Here is a 12,469-nt window from a genome sequence, read left to right as displayed (position 1 = left end):
TTAACCTCAAATAGTTAACGGATAAAAATTAAAAGTAAAACTTTAGTTACGATGAAGAATTACCACAGTTTACTAAGCATGGGACTCTGAATCCACACAATACGCCAATGGAAGTTCAGGGAGAGAGAGAGAGAGAGAGAGAGAGAGAGAGAGAGAGAGAGAGAGAGAGAGAGAGATTGTGCCGCATATATAAATCCTACATTGGCAATGCGTTTGATATCGATGGGATGCACGATTCCAGTGAAACGATATGCGTTGTTGTGGGGTGCAAGAATGGTGACGCAAACGTCTTCCGACTATATTTAGGTCAAGATGAGAATTCTTTATATTTCTTACGGTTGGAGGTGCTGAGTGACACTGAAGCACTCCCACATAATAATATGAAGAGAGATATTCGATGATTCCCAGGAGGTGTAGGGAAGATTACTGTTACAGCTTCCAATATAATCGCTTGTCTAGCATATTTCATGGTTCTTCTTAGCATTTCAGTCATTCGTGCGTGGAGTTTATCATGCACTGGGAGATGCGCAAGTACAGTTCCAAGTGTTAACAGCTTCGTGGGAAAATTTCTCTCTCTTGTATATGAAGAAACACATTTCCCTCTTATGTTTGGTTTGTTAGCGCTAGTAAAGGAAAATGTAAAAGAGATCAGGCATTGTTTACTGGATATAAAACTGGTAATTTCTCAGTACCTTGGGCATCATTGTAGTCAATTGGATTGGTATTTATAATGTAGACAATTTATAAACTGGGAGCGAGATGTCATTGTAATACAGATTTAATAACTGCACATTGTTCTTGATTATTTGGTAAATTCTTTATATATAGTTTGCATTCATCACTTGTAAAGCCAGTATAAAAAGATCTAAGTTCAATTCTTGTTAGAAAGCCGAATCAAGGTACTTTATGTCGGGATGACAACGACTTTTAATGGGACTATTTCACATGGCGACATAGTAGTGTAGATATTCAGCCCAAGAGTTTGGGTCTTCTTCCAAACAGATATACCATCATTTATGTACCATGATATATTGACGACTTCTGGCCTTAGTTGCCTAGGCACTTACTCAGAGGGATCTCGTAGCTAGGACAATGGTTACGATAACCGTTTTTCTGCACACTGTAGAAAAAAAGCCTGAGTTCGAATCGCTTCAAGACTGAAGAAATCAGTCCATCGAACAACAAGGACACGCTGCTCTCTCTGTCAAGACGATATTTCGAAATTTATAAAGTACCATTCGCAGAAAATGACAGGCTTTATTCATTGTCATTTAGACTTCTTTTTCCCAAACAAATGTAAAATGGAATTAAATTGTTTTTCTTTTTAAAAAAATATTCCTATTAAATTTTATGCAAAATCTTACACTACTGTACCATTAAAAATTACGAATACAGCATGTGTAAGTGAATTCAATAATGTTTGAAAATTAAATTTGCTGTCGGAGAATTGCTTGTTATTAATAACGTACTCGTAGTATTCAAATTTTCAAAAATATACTTTTAATGATACCTGTTCAATAATACCTTTTTTTCCTCTAACCATTTTAATCTTTTCGATCTTTGTCTTCTCAGATCATTGGAATTCTTCATCAAACGTATTGTGGAAATGTAGCTGAAGTTTATTTTTTCTGGGACTGCTATATGCCTTCATTATTCATACGTTGTTAATGTTCGAATCGTAAAAAATAACATTTTTAAATATATATATAAAAATTACTGTGGATGAAATGACTTCTACAGTAAAAATATTGTACAATTTTCGATAATTTTCAGTTGTAATTTGAGTATTTATGGGTTTACAAATATAATCTTTTCCATTCTTTTCGAGATGAGTGTTAATTTATGTATTTCTTCGTTTTTGGATCCGTGTTTCGATTTCTACAGTTATAATCAATAATTTGAGAAAGTTATATGAAACTGATACGTCAGGAAGGGAAGCCTCGAGAGCAATTTTCGTAACTAAAAATAAGCATAGAATTTTCGTTTGTGGAAATGAATTCAAATCATCAAAAACTTGACTTTCCATCAACTGATATTGTTGTAGAAATTTCAATTCGGGAAAGGTTTCAAGCTGGGCGTTTCGCACATTGGCGCAGGTACATTCTCCCATTATAGCACAGTAAATCGTGAATTGCTGGCGCCATGGTATCCTCTGATATTTGAAGTAGTAGTCCCTGAATCTGTCAATATTCACTTCTTGCTGAGTAAATCAGCTGTAAAGTGAAAGTCTATTGATAGGTTGGGTAAGATCAAAATGGAGCCGAAGCGTTAAGCTGGTTACTTCACCCTATCAGAGGACCAAAAGAATTCCATTAGCAGTTCCTTAAAGACTGCTTCCCTAGAGAGTCACACCCAAAACAAACACAGATATCAAAAGTTATTCATTGTATTCTTATGCAGGCTTGCCAACTTTTTCCGGTACTTACGTGTCTTTTATAGTTTTTTCAGTAGTTTATATTCCATCTAGATTTTAATGATTTATTTCAAATACCGTACGTGTTTGTATTATTATTATTTTTTTAATGTGATTTCAAATCCCACCTTTAGGAGGCTTTTGAAAAACCCAAGTCTATATTTCAGAAAATATTATTGGTGTGCTCAGCATACGCGTTCGTTTGCCTTTTTTGGACAGCAAAGGCATCAAGAAGTTTTGTGTGGTTCGTTCACTTGTAAATGGGTAATTCTCTCTTATTTGCTCTTAAGAAATTTCGGAAACATACAGCTTGCATCATTGATTTCTTTTCTATAAGTATTGCTTCCTCCACACATGCCGGGTCAAAACAGAAATCCTTCCATTTTATAAGTGGAAATCTTGTTTTTATTTTTCTTTCAAAACGTTCTTCGGCGTTGAATGCCCTACAAATTATTCATTAAATCGTTCAATATCGGATAGTATTTTTCTATGCTTGTAAACGATTGCATTATTAATAACAATATTTAATAGCAGTCGTTGTTGTTGTTGTAATATGGTTTTAGGAGCATCGCAAACTAAGGCCATATTGCTCCGTGTATACTGTTTGTAAATGAATTTTCCTTAAAATTCAAATATATTTCAATAATGAGCGTCACAATTTTTAAAAGCGCCTGCATTAAACTGGAAGTAGTGTGTGTCCATAATTAATGTTTGGATAAGCTACGATATTAGCAAATTTCTTAAAATATATTTTTAATTTTGTGAACCTTAAATACTTACATCATCTATATTTCCCATTGGTTGAATTTGGAATCATAATTGTTTTATATGCTAACCTGAAATGAATTCAAAAGCATATTGGGTGCATTGGCTGCACCTTGAACTATTTTTATTTCCTTTAACCGCTAGTTTCAAAGGTTAGGCAGGTCTGATGTAAAACCTATGGGTTTAACAAATAATACAATTATTTAGAAGACGCTAAATTTATAAAAATACATACTTTATTAGCACTGATTGCCTTACAAGATTATAGACGAAATCATTTAAAGTGAGCAAAACGATCAATAAATAAAAGTCGCGCAAACATTTGTGGTTTAATCAATCATTTGTTCTTAGCTGAGTTCTTAGAATAAGCTTCGATGCATCGAAGTCCATGAAACGTCCTGTCTGTTACGTATATTCTGTATTTGTTTTGTCTGTTTTCTCTCTTGCAGGTCATGTAACTGATATTGTCGCCGTCTAATACGGTCTAAAAAGATGTGGTTCGATTATCTTCGTTGGCCGATGTTGAAAAATGCATCATAATGGCTTTCTTTTCAACTGGTAAAGTTATTCACTCTTGTATGAGGATTAACTGCCGAAAAATTGGGTGTTTCATCCCACACCAAGATACAGACAGACCAACCAACCACAGAATGCACGCAACTTAAAGACTATGTATTGATTGTTGCTGTGCAAGTCGTCGTGGTTTACGATTACCACCTTCCACATTTTGCAGAGGAAAGGCCTGCGTTCGAGTTTTGTCTCGAAGGAAGGAATTTTAATCGTTTCCGTTTGTTTGTTTGTTTGTTTTTTTGCATCGGGGCTGGGAAGGTTACATTTTTTTTTTTTTTTCATTTTTCCCAGAAAAATATTCAAATGTTTCATTCACAAAACAGGCAAACCGAACCACAGAATACACACAATTTACCGACGCAATATATTGACGCCTCATAATCTTGGTTGTTTATGTTATATGCAAAAAGTAAACAATGTAATAGCAACAAGAATCTCTCGGTCAGATTATAAAACAAACCTTTGTTTTTTTAATAACCCAGAAACTCGCCTTTTCACACTGCAAAATTGCAGAACCAAAAACATATTCTTCTGAAAGAAAAAAAAAGGCGATGGAACTCTCGCCAGAGACCAACACCACCATGCGGAAAAAAATCGCGTAAATATTAATCCCCAAATTACAGACGGTAGCAAACATGCAACTGTAGCCATTGTGCTAGAACGATTTCTTACTCTCAACAGCTAAAACGTTACTAAACGTAATGGGTACGTGATTAATTCATTGGATAAGCACCCTGTTCAAGTGATATTCCATAAATTTCCTGGACCGTTGATGACTAGTTAATTACTTAATTAGTAATAGATAATTATTAGGTAGTTAATAGTGGAGTTGATGTTTTTCACGTTATATACCAGTAACCATTGAAATATGACCTTGTTCTCTTCTCATAACGGTGCGGAATAGACCGTTATGATGAAATAAAACACGAGATGAGTGGTAGCAGCAGTCTCCAGAAGCTAACGAGTGTAGTTTTGACCTGAAACTGTACTATGTAAAGAAAAAAGACCATCATTTATGGAAGTTTGAAAGAGAAATGATCGTTGATCCCAGGAGGGTAATTACCTTTCTTTCTCTGTACGAAATAACTCATATAGTGAGGGCTCATCTGTTGTTGTGAAATATATATCAACTGACACTAAAGGCAAGACCACCAGCGGCTACAAGTGATGTGATGGGAAACTGAAAGTGCATATACAGGGTAAGAGAAAGATGGAATTTTTAGTGTGTACCTTTAGGCTAGTGGAATTTAACAATATAAATCAGGCAGTCCAGAAATATTTCTTGCAGAGCAATGCGATGAACTCCTCCACTAGTTCTGCTATAATAGCAGACGTCCAAATTGACATATCTTGTCGTTGTAATAGGGTTTTACATGCATCGGCAACTAATGCCATATTGCTCTGTGTATACTGTCTGCAAATTGAGTGTATTCTGTGGTCCTTTTCTGTTTGCTGGACGAAAAACCTGAATTTTCGGGAGGAAAGACCATGCTGCCTAGCCTCAGACCGACTAACTCGGCCACATTATGAAAAAATGTCCCATAAAAATTCCTCACATCATCAACAGGACTCGAAATCAGATCTTTTCCACTCAGTGTGGGGAGGACGACGATTCTACCAAGTGTGCCACCCAAGAGGGCGACATAGCCCGTAATCCTAAGTCACCGACAGCTGCGATGCACGGATTTCGAATAGGACAGTCGACTAGAGTAAAGATGTGCTGCTCTGAAGAATCACGTTAAACTGAGTTATAACTAAGTCTTTTAATAATTATTATACTCTTTTAAAACAGATCTGACAGAATGACATCCAATTAGGAATTTTTCTTAATATTTCAATTTCATGATTGTAACCTAACTTTTGTAGGACAGTGTAAATGCTCAATGAAACGTGCAGCGAAATAACAATCTCAGACAGTTATAAGGAATTATAGTATTTCGGGAGGCTAAAGAATAAGACAAAATGCTTTGTGCGATATCTCCTCCTCCGATATATCCACTAATTGGATGACGCACTCACAGGTTAAAGCTTGCAGTTGTCTTACCGAGTGTTAACTTTCAAAAAATCTCGATTCTTACGGTTTTTAATTTTTTCCTTTATTTTTTCAGTTAATCTTTTCTTTGAGTAATTAATAAGTTTTCTTTCTACGTGTTGAAGAACTGGTTTGCTGTGTTTTCTAAGAGAGAAAACAGAGTACTCGTATCTTGAACAAACATCGTCAGTACACGCATTATAATACGAGTGTGATTGAAATAAGAATAAGAATGTTTTATTACCTGCTTATTAAGAAACATTGAGATGCTAAGCAGCTACGATAACATTTTTTTATGTTATCTTTATCGATTTTCTTAGAGAGCAGGTGATTTAATACGGATTGCTGAAGGATAATTTCAAGCTGGCAATATTGTCAAAACAGAAAAGTAAAACTGTCCAAAAGCACCTGTTTCTGTTGAAATAATGTCAGACCTCACAAGACTGCAGTAATAATGAATGATCCCTTGGAGTTTCCTCACCTTCTTTCCTCCCCAAAAATCATTTCTTTGAAATGTTACAAGAATTGTTAGGTGGTAAGCAGTTTCAAAATTAGCAGGAAGTCATGAAATCCCAGCAGTTCTGAAAATCAATAAAATATAAAGCCTCTTCTAAAAAGGCATTCGGAAGTTAGCTTAATGAAAAAAAAAAAAAAAAGAAGTGTTCTGATGATCTAAAAAGGTAGAAATATTTATTGATTCCTAGTGCTGCCAAAAAAAATTTATATTCCCTGTAAAGAATAAAGCTCATATATTCGTTCTTATATGCGATTTTGTACTCATCTAGGACGTCATTTGAGAGTCAACCTTTCCTTATGCGAATACGTTTGTAAGGGTGATGAAGTATCTTCAGTCAGAGGAGTAGCAATAGCAAAACTTACAAGTTGCTGTATGGTGCTACTTGTGAATTTAAATGTGGATCGGTTGCTGCTTTATTGACCCATCTCGTGATCAGTATTTTCTCGATTTAACCGAAGGTAGGCAGATTGATGCCAATATGACTGATGTATGGAGAACGATCCAGTTGATTCATTGGAAGAAATGTGATAAAGGGTTCAGGCTGTATTATTCAGAACAACTCCTGTTTAATAAAAGAACAACAGCTTATTATAGTATTGTGAATTTTTTTTCATTGCCGTTTCTCCATTGTGTGAATATTTTTTTATGATTGGCAAACGTTACGTGAGCTTTCGCTCTGCTATTTTGGAAAAACTCCCACTATGTTAGATATATTCTTATTGGATTTTTGCTGTTTAAATTAAAACCCTTAATCAACAACAATAACTGTTTAAACGTTTATCTATTTTGTCGGTGGTGTAAAAGCACTCCGTATCATCTGCATTGGAAATAAGGATTCGATAGGATAGCTCTACTACTCTTGTAAATAAAATTGCTAAAAACCCTCTTCAAGGGGGAAGGGAATTTCTCCGAAAATCACAGGAGACAATGTTTAATTTTCTTTTCTTTGTGCCATATTAAATAAGTCTCCTGTTTAACTTCGGGCTATACTCACCACATTTGTTTTATAAACTGTTTACAGCTGTGGGGGGTGGCGTTTTATATATATTTATTATTATTTTTTTATTTATATTATTACTATAGTATTTGTTATTATTTATATTCTTAAAAATCCCCACTTGCATCTGACTAGTTATCCCACAGAAGAATTCCGGTCCTGTGGGAGTTCCTATATTAGTGCACTCCTCCTTTGGATTTTTTTCTTTGCTGTGTGTTCAGAAATGAACAAACACTATTTGCATTAAGTTAGATACAATTAGTTTATTATACATAATTACAAATAAAAGATCAAGCAATTCATTACACATTATTCACTTCATATATAGGTACATGGCATGGATGACGTTCCTGGTCATTAGGCTCTCCTATCATCATCTTCTTAATATTCGGCAACTAACACATTCCTACGATCAGTTTCACCTAACTCTTTCTTAAATACAATTGACATTTTTTTATTTATTAATCATACTTATCTAGCACAATCCTACATTCTTCTTCATGGTTAACACAATTCTTCTTCTGGAATTTAATGTCCACTTTACACATTATTCTATTCTATTCTCACCCTAACATATTAAAATTACAAGTTAATGAAATATACATTGGTTTATTTATTTCTTCATCCTCTCAGGTAAACTCCAGCATTTAGCGACTAATTTCTCTACTTCAGTGACATTACATAAGTAACATACAACTGTACTTGCTCTATAGGCTAACCCGTCCAAAATTATTACTTTCCCTCCATTAATTGATCAGTAAACAGACCACACCTGTAAACAATCCTTCATTAAACTATTTCTATGATATTTCCTTGCTTATCTATACAACATGCATTGAATTAACTGTATGTTTCCCTAAATCTCACTTAATATTTATCTAATCTTCCCTGCAGTCCTTTGCAATTACGTAGGGGTATATACTATTAGTAAATTAATAAGAGGAGTTTACCTCAATATAGTACGTGGAACACTTCCGTATGATACCCTCCAGAAATTAAAACGGAAAAAACGAAAAAATCGACAACTTACCGGTACATTAAAGTAAAATATAAATAATTAAATAATCAATTTAACACAATTCAAAATCAATTCAAAACAATTAAAATTCAAATTAACGCAATTAAAAGAATCTAACGAAAATATTCAAAACGATTTTCCTTCCTGAAGCTGACAATGCTGAAGGGGTATATACGTTGTTTAATCACTTACTTCTGGGGATTTGAATCCTACCGCTAATACAATGTTTGGCCTGTGACTTTCCGCTCTGCATCGGGTCCTGCATTGGTTTGGGAACGTTCTTCCCCAATTCCGGACTGCTTACTTCTGCCAGGGACATTATTCGCTTTGTCGATCATTCCTGGTATCATATGCTTCCTTGCTGTGCCGGATCATTCAGTAGGAGTCGCTTCCCATTACTTTATTTCTTTCTGTAGGCTACAGGACGGTCCAGTGTCCTTCCATAAGCATTATCTCGCTGTCCTCCTTTCAAATATATCTCTCGGTGGACGCTCTCGGACTTCTATGTTCCATCTCGAGAAAGTTCCCCTTTCTGTAACTTATCTACACTTTATTAAAGCTATCAGAACTTAGTCAACTCACCATAACTGGTTCTACTGGTGGATCGCTTCCGGGGACTGTTTCCTGAGCCTATCTCTCCAAAAACACCTTTCTCGCCCTCAACAAAAAAAAAACTTTATCATTCCCGAAAAAAACTTTATCGCTTTTCTAAAATATACCTCTCCAAAAAAACTTCATCACCACTTTAACTCGCGCACTCTTGCCCTTTTATTTCCCAAAATTTCGTAACACCCCTCCTTTCCTCGACCAATCATTTCTATCTGACCATCATCGTCTCCATTCGCATTTGCCTATGACCCATGACACGATGGTCGAGCCCCTTCCGGTGTAGAGACGACTTCCGTTTCTAGAGAATTCTCGAATATTCTAGAAGGTGATCGAAATTTCGGAGCTCAGTATCATCCAGAAAGCACCTGCATCCATTTACTTGATTCGTCTCGCCACGCCCGCTCTGTTTGCAGTAAACAAGAACGCTCCCCGCTGGTACCCCTATTGTCATCTCTGGAGCAATCCGTCCCTTGCCATTTCTATCAGTTGACCCCCCACTGTTCCGTCTTGCTATCTTCGCTTGCTGATTCAGGTGTGGGCACTGATTCAAAACTCTTTCTATTGTTTATTTCCACGGTATATTTGCTTTTACATTAACTATAGACTCCACTTAATTAAATTCCATTAGCGTGAGACCCACTATCTTAAACAATATTTGTGACTTTAAGTGTTTTCTTGTAAGGTTTACAATATAACTCTATCTAGCATTCTATCATTAATTATATAGACATTTAATTTAATTTGTAAGACTTTGTGTCTTACACAGTCAAATAAACAAATTAAAGAACAGAAAACGGACGAGTATAATTAGAATTGTCTTTAGATAAAAAACTTTGAATAGGTGCCATTTTAAAGAGATTAAATGATGATTCATATGAGTACACAGATATTTAATTTGCCATGTTCCGCAGGTATATCCAAATAAACTAAAACTACTTGCAGTTTTATGTTCAGTGTCATCTGAATGTTCTGCAGGTTGGCTAGTAGATTTGTTCGGCTTTTTTCATGACTGAATGAAGATGTTGGAGGCTGCGTCCAATTGACTGATGATTGCTGACATTATTGCTGTTTCCGGAAGACTGAATAGTGAACTGCCTGTTGAAATGGACTTAATATCTTCAGCTGCTGCTACTTTATTTGCCTTCGGTGTTGGACTGAAGACGTACTGCTTTCACGCGCGAGGGGCATATATACGTTATGTTCGATGCAGTGACTGAAAACAGGGGCAAGTTAACTTGTACGGGCTCCCATATATCAGTTATACCAGTAAAGATTATGTATTCTTGTGATAGCTTTTTTGGTAATACAGATGCGAGATCTGCAATTGGTTGCATGATTTGGTAGTCAAGCAGGCAAAAGCATAGCAACTGAAAACCGAAGAAAATATATCTTAACTATCCATTGGTTGTTTGGTATCTATGGTATCAAGAGTAATCTAACTTAATATTTCTATAAATAAGCGTACCTCTCAAACATAACTCTTGTTGGATCCATCTATAAATCCTGACAGTGTAATGTTTATTTATTTACTGGCCAGGTAGTTATTCACCCGAATTTTCTTTTTAATTTTCACACAAACTTCAGTTTATTATTTTCTATTTTTATCACTTTAAATAAATAAATAAATCAGCAGCCATTGTCGATCCACTGCAGGATGGAGGCAAAAGTCATGTTGAGGGAATGGACCATAATTAACCACGCTTTCCAGTGGGGGTTAGTGGATCGTATTTATCAGTCAGGAACTTCAACCGGTGCACCCAAAGAGCGTGTGTTATTTCACTTCCACTCTTGACCACTGGGCTACGGAGGCTATTTTATTGGTTTATTACATCTTATTTTCAGGAATACCTTGCTGTGTTCTACCATATGTTCTTTTTTCCAAAATTGCATTTATTTCTTGGAAGACCTAATGCTTATTCATTTCAGTCACGTTTTGATGATTTTTTTATAGTTAAATCTGCAATATTGTATTTATATCTCTGTTTTTGCATTTATGACAACCTAAATTAGAAGGCTACAAAGATCATCTCATGTAAATTAGCGAAGTTTTAAGCTTCTTTGCTTTTCAATATGTGTGTAGTATTATGTGTAGTGTATGTGTGTGTATTCTGTGGTCGGTTTATTTATTTCCGACATAAAAAAACTAGAGCCATCGGGAGAAAAACTATTCAACAGTCGCCAGAGGCCAATCAATTTTGCTCACGTCGTGCAAAAAACTCAAAAATTACCTCTGTGTAGATGGGATTCAGACCCAGATCTTTTCCGAAAAGTGTGGAAATGAACGCTCGGTTTTTTAGGATTAGCATTAGTAGAGGCATATGATGCAAGAAAGCAAGATTATATAGCATCAGCCAAAAAAAAAAAAAAAGAATTTCCCATTTCACCCATCCATTCGCTCCAAAAGTTTGTCCAGTTCTTCCTTGAATTTATTTAAGCTATCAACTGCTACAACTACAGACGGAAGTTTGTTCCAGCAATCAACCACCCGCTGGCTAAAGGCAAATTTCCGACATCTATTCTAAACTGTCTTTCTTTTTACCCTGTCAATTTTAGTTTAATGTTCCCTCAGGTTCGTAATCTGAATAAGAGGAAGAATCCTATCAGCATTAAGCCCGCTCAAACCATTCAAGGCCTTATACGGATCACATTGCAGATCAAATCACAAGTGCCTGGTCTCCAGACGCTGCAACTTTCAGACCTTAAGCCTTCCTTGACAAGCGTCCCCCCTTTGTTCCACATGTTTTTCCACGGCCTACATGTGGTTAAAACCGCATGTAAGCTGAAGAAACATTTTATCGACTTTCATCACGCCGAAGGTGCTGGATACTTTTTTAAGCTCGGTTCCGGTTTTTCATCCAGCAAACAGGCAACCCGCTTAGAGAATACACAATTTCTAGACAACTAAGGCTAACAAACTAACTAAAAAACAAAATCTATATTACTGAAATGTGCTACAGGGTATTGTCACCATTATAAAAGATATTTTAATTTATAAAAAAAATATTCTATCCTTCAGTGACTAGGAACTTGCCCATAACTTTTCATTTTTGAGCTGAAGGAAAGATTCTATAAAGTACCCTGAAACTTTGCCCTATGCATATATTCGAATTTGCGCTGAACCTTCCTCAAGTCAAGGCCCTGTTGTGTTAGTTAGTATATCTTTTATATATATACATATAGTGCGTGCATTGTATTCTGTGATTGGTTTGCCTGTTTTGCTGTAAACAAAAAAACGCAAGTTTTCTGAAAAAATCGACATGAATTCCTCGCTCAAAACTAATTTACTCGCTACTGATGTGGAATAAAAAGTCCCTCCTCAGTGGGAAACTGGTCCATCCTTTCCACGGTATAGAAGGTGGCAAATAAAACTATGACAGCTGTGAGGACATATTTTCATGTACTAATTGACCAAAAACTTAAAAATATTTTGCAGTTGGAGTCAACGAATAATTAAACGTGCGGCACGCAAATATAAATTGTCACATGGTATAATCACACGCTCCTTGGTATCAGATAAATACTATATGCTTCCTTTGCGACCGGGTTGT

This window comes from Mastigoproctus giganteus, chromosome 2, assembly GCF_048544385.1.
Source record: "Mastigoproctus giganteus isolate SK-2022 chromosome 2, ASM4854438v1, whole genome shotgun sequence".
NCBI lineage: Eukaryota > Metazoa > Arthropoda > Arachnida > Uropygi > Thelyphonidae > Mastigoproctus > Mastigoproctus giganteus.
This window is presented reverse-complemented; position numbering follows the sequence as displayed.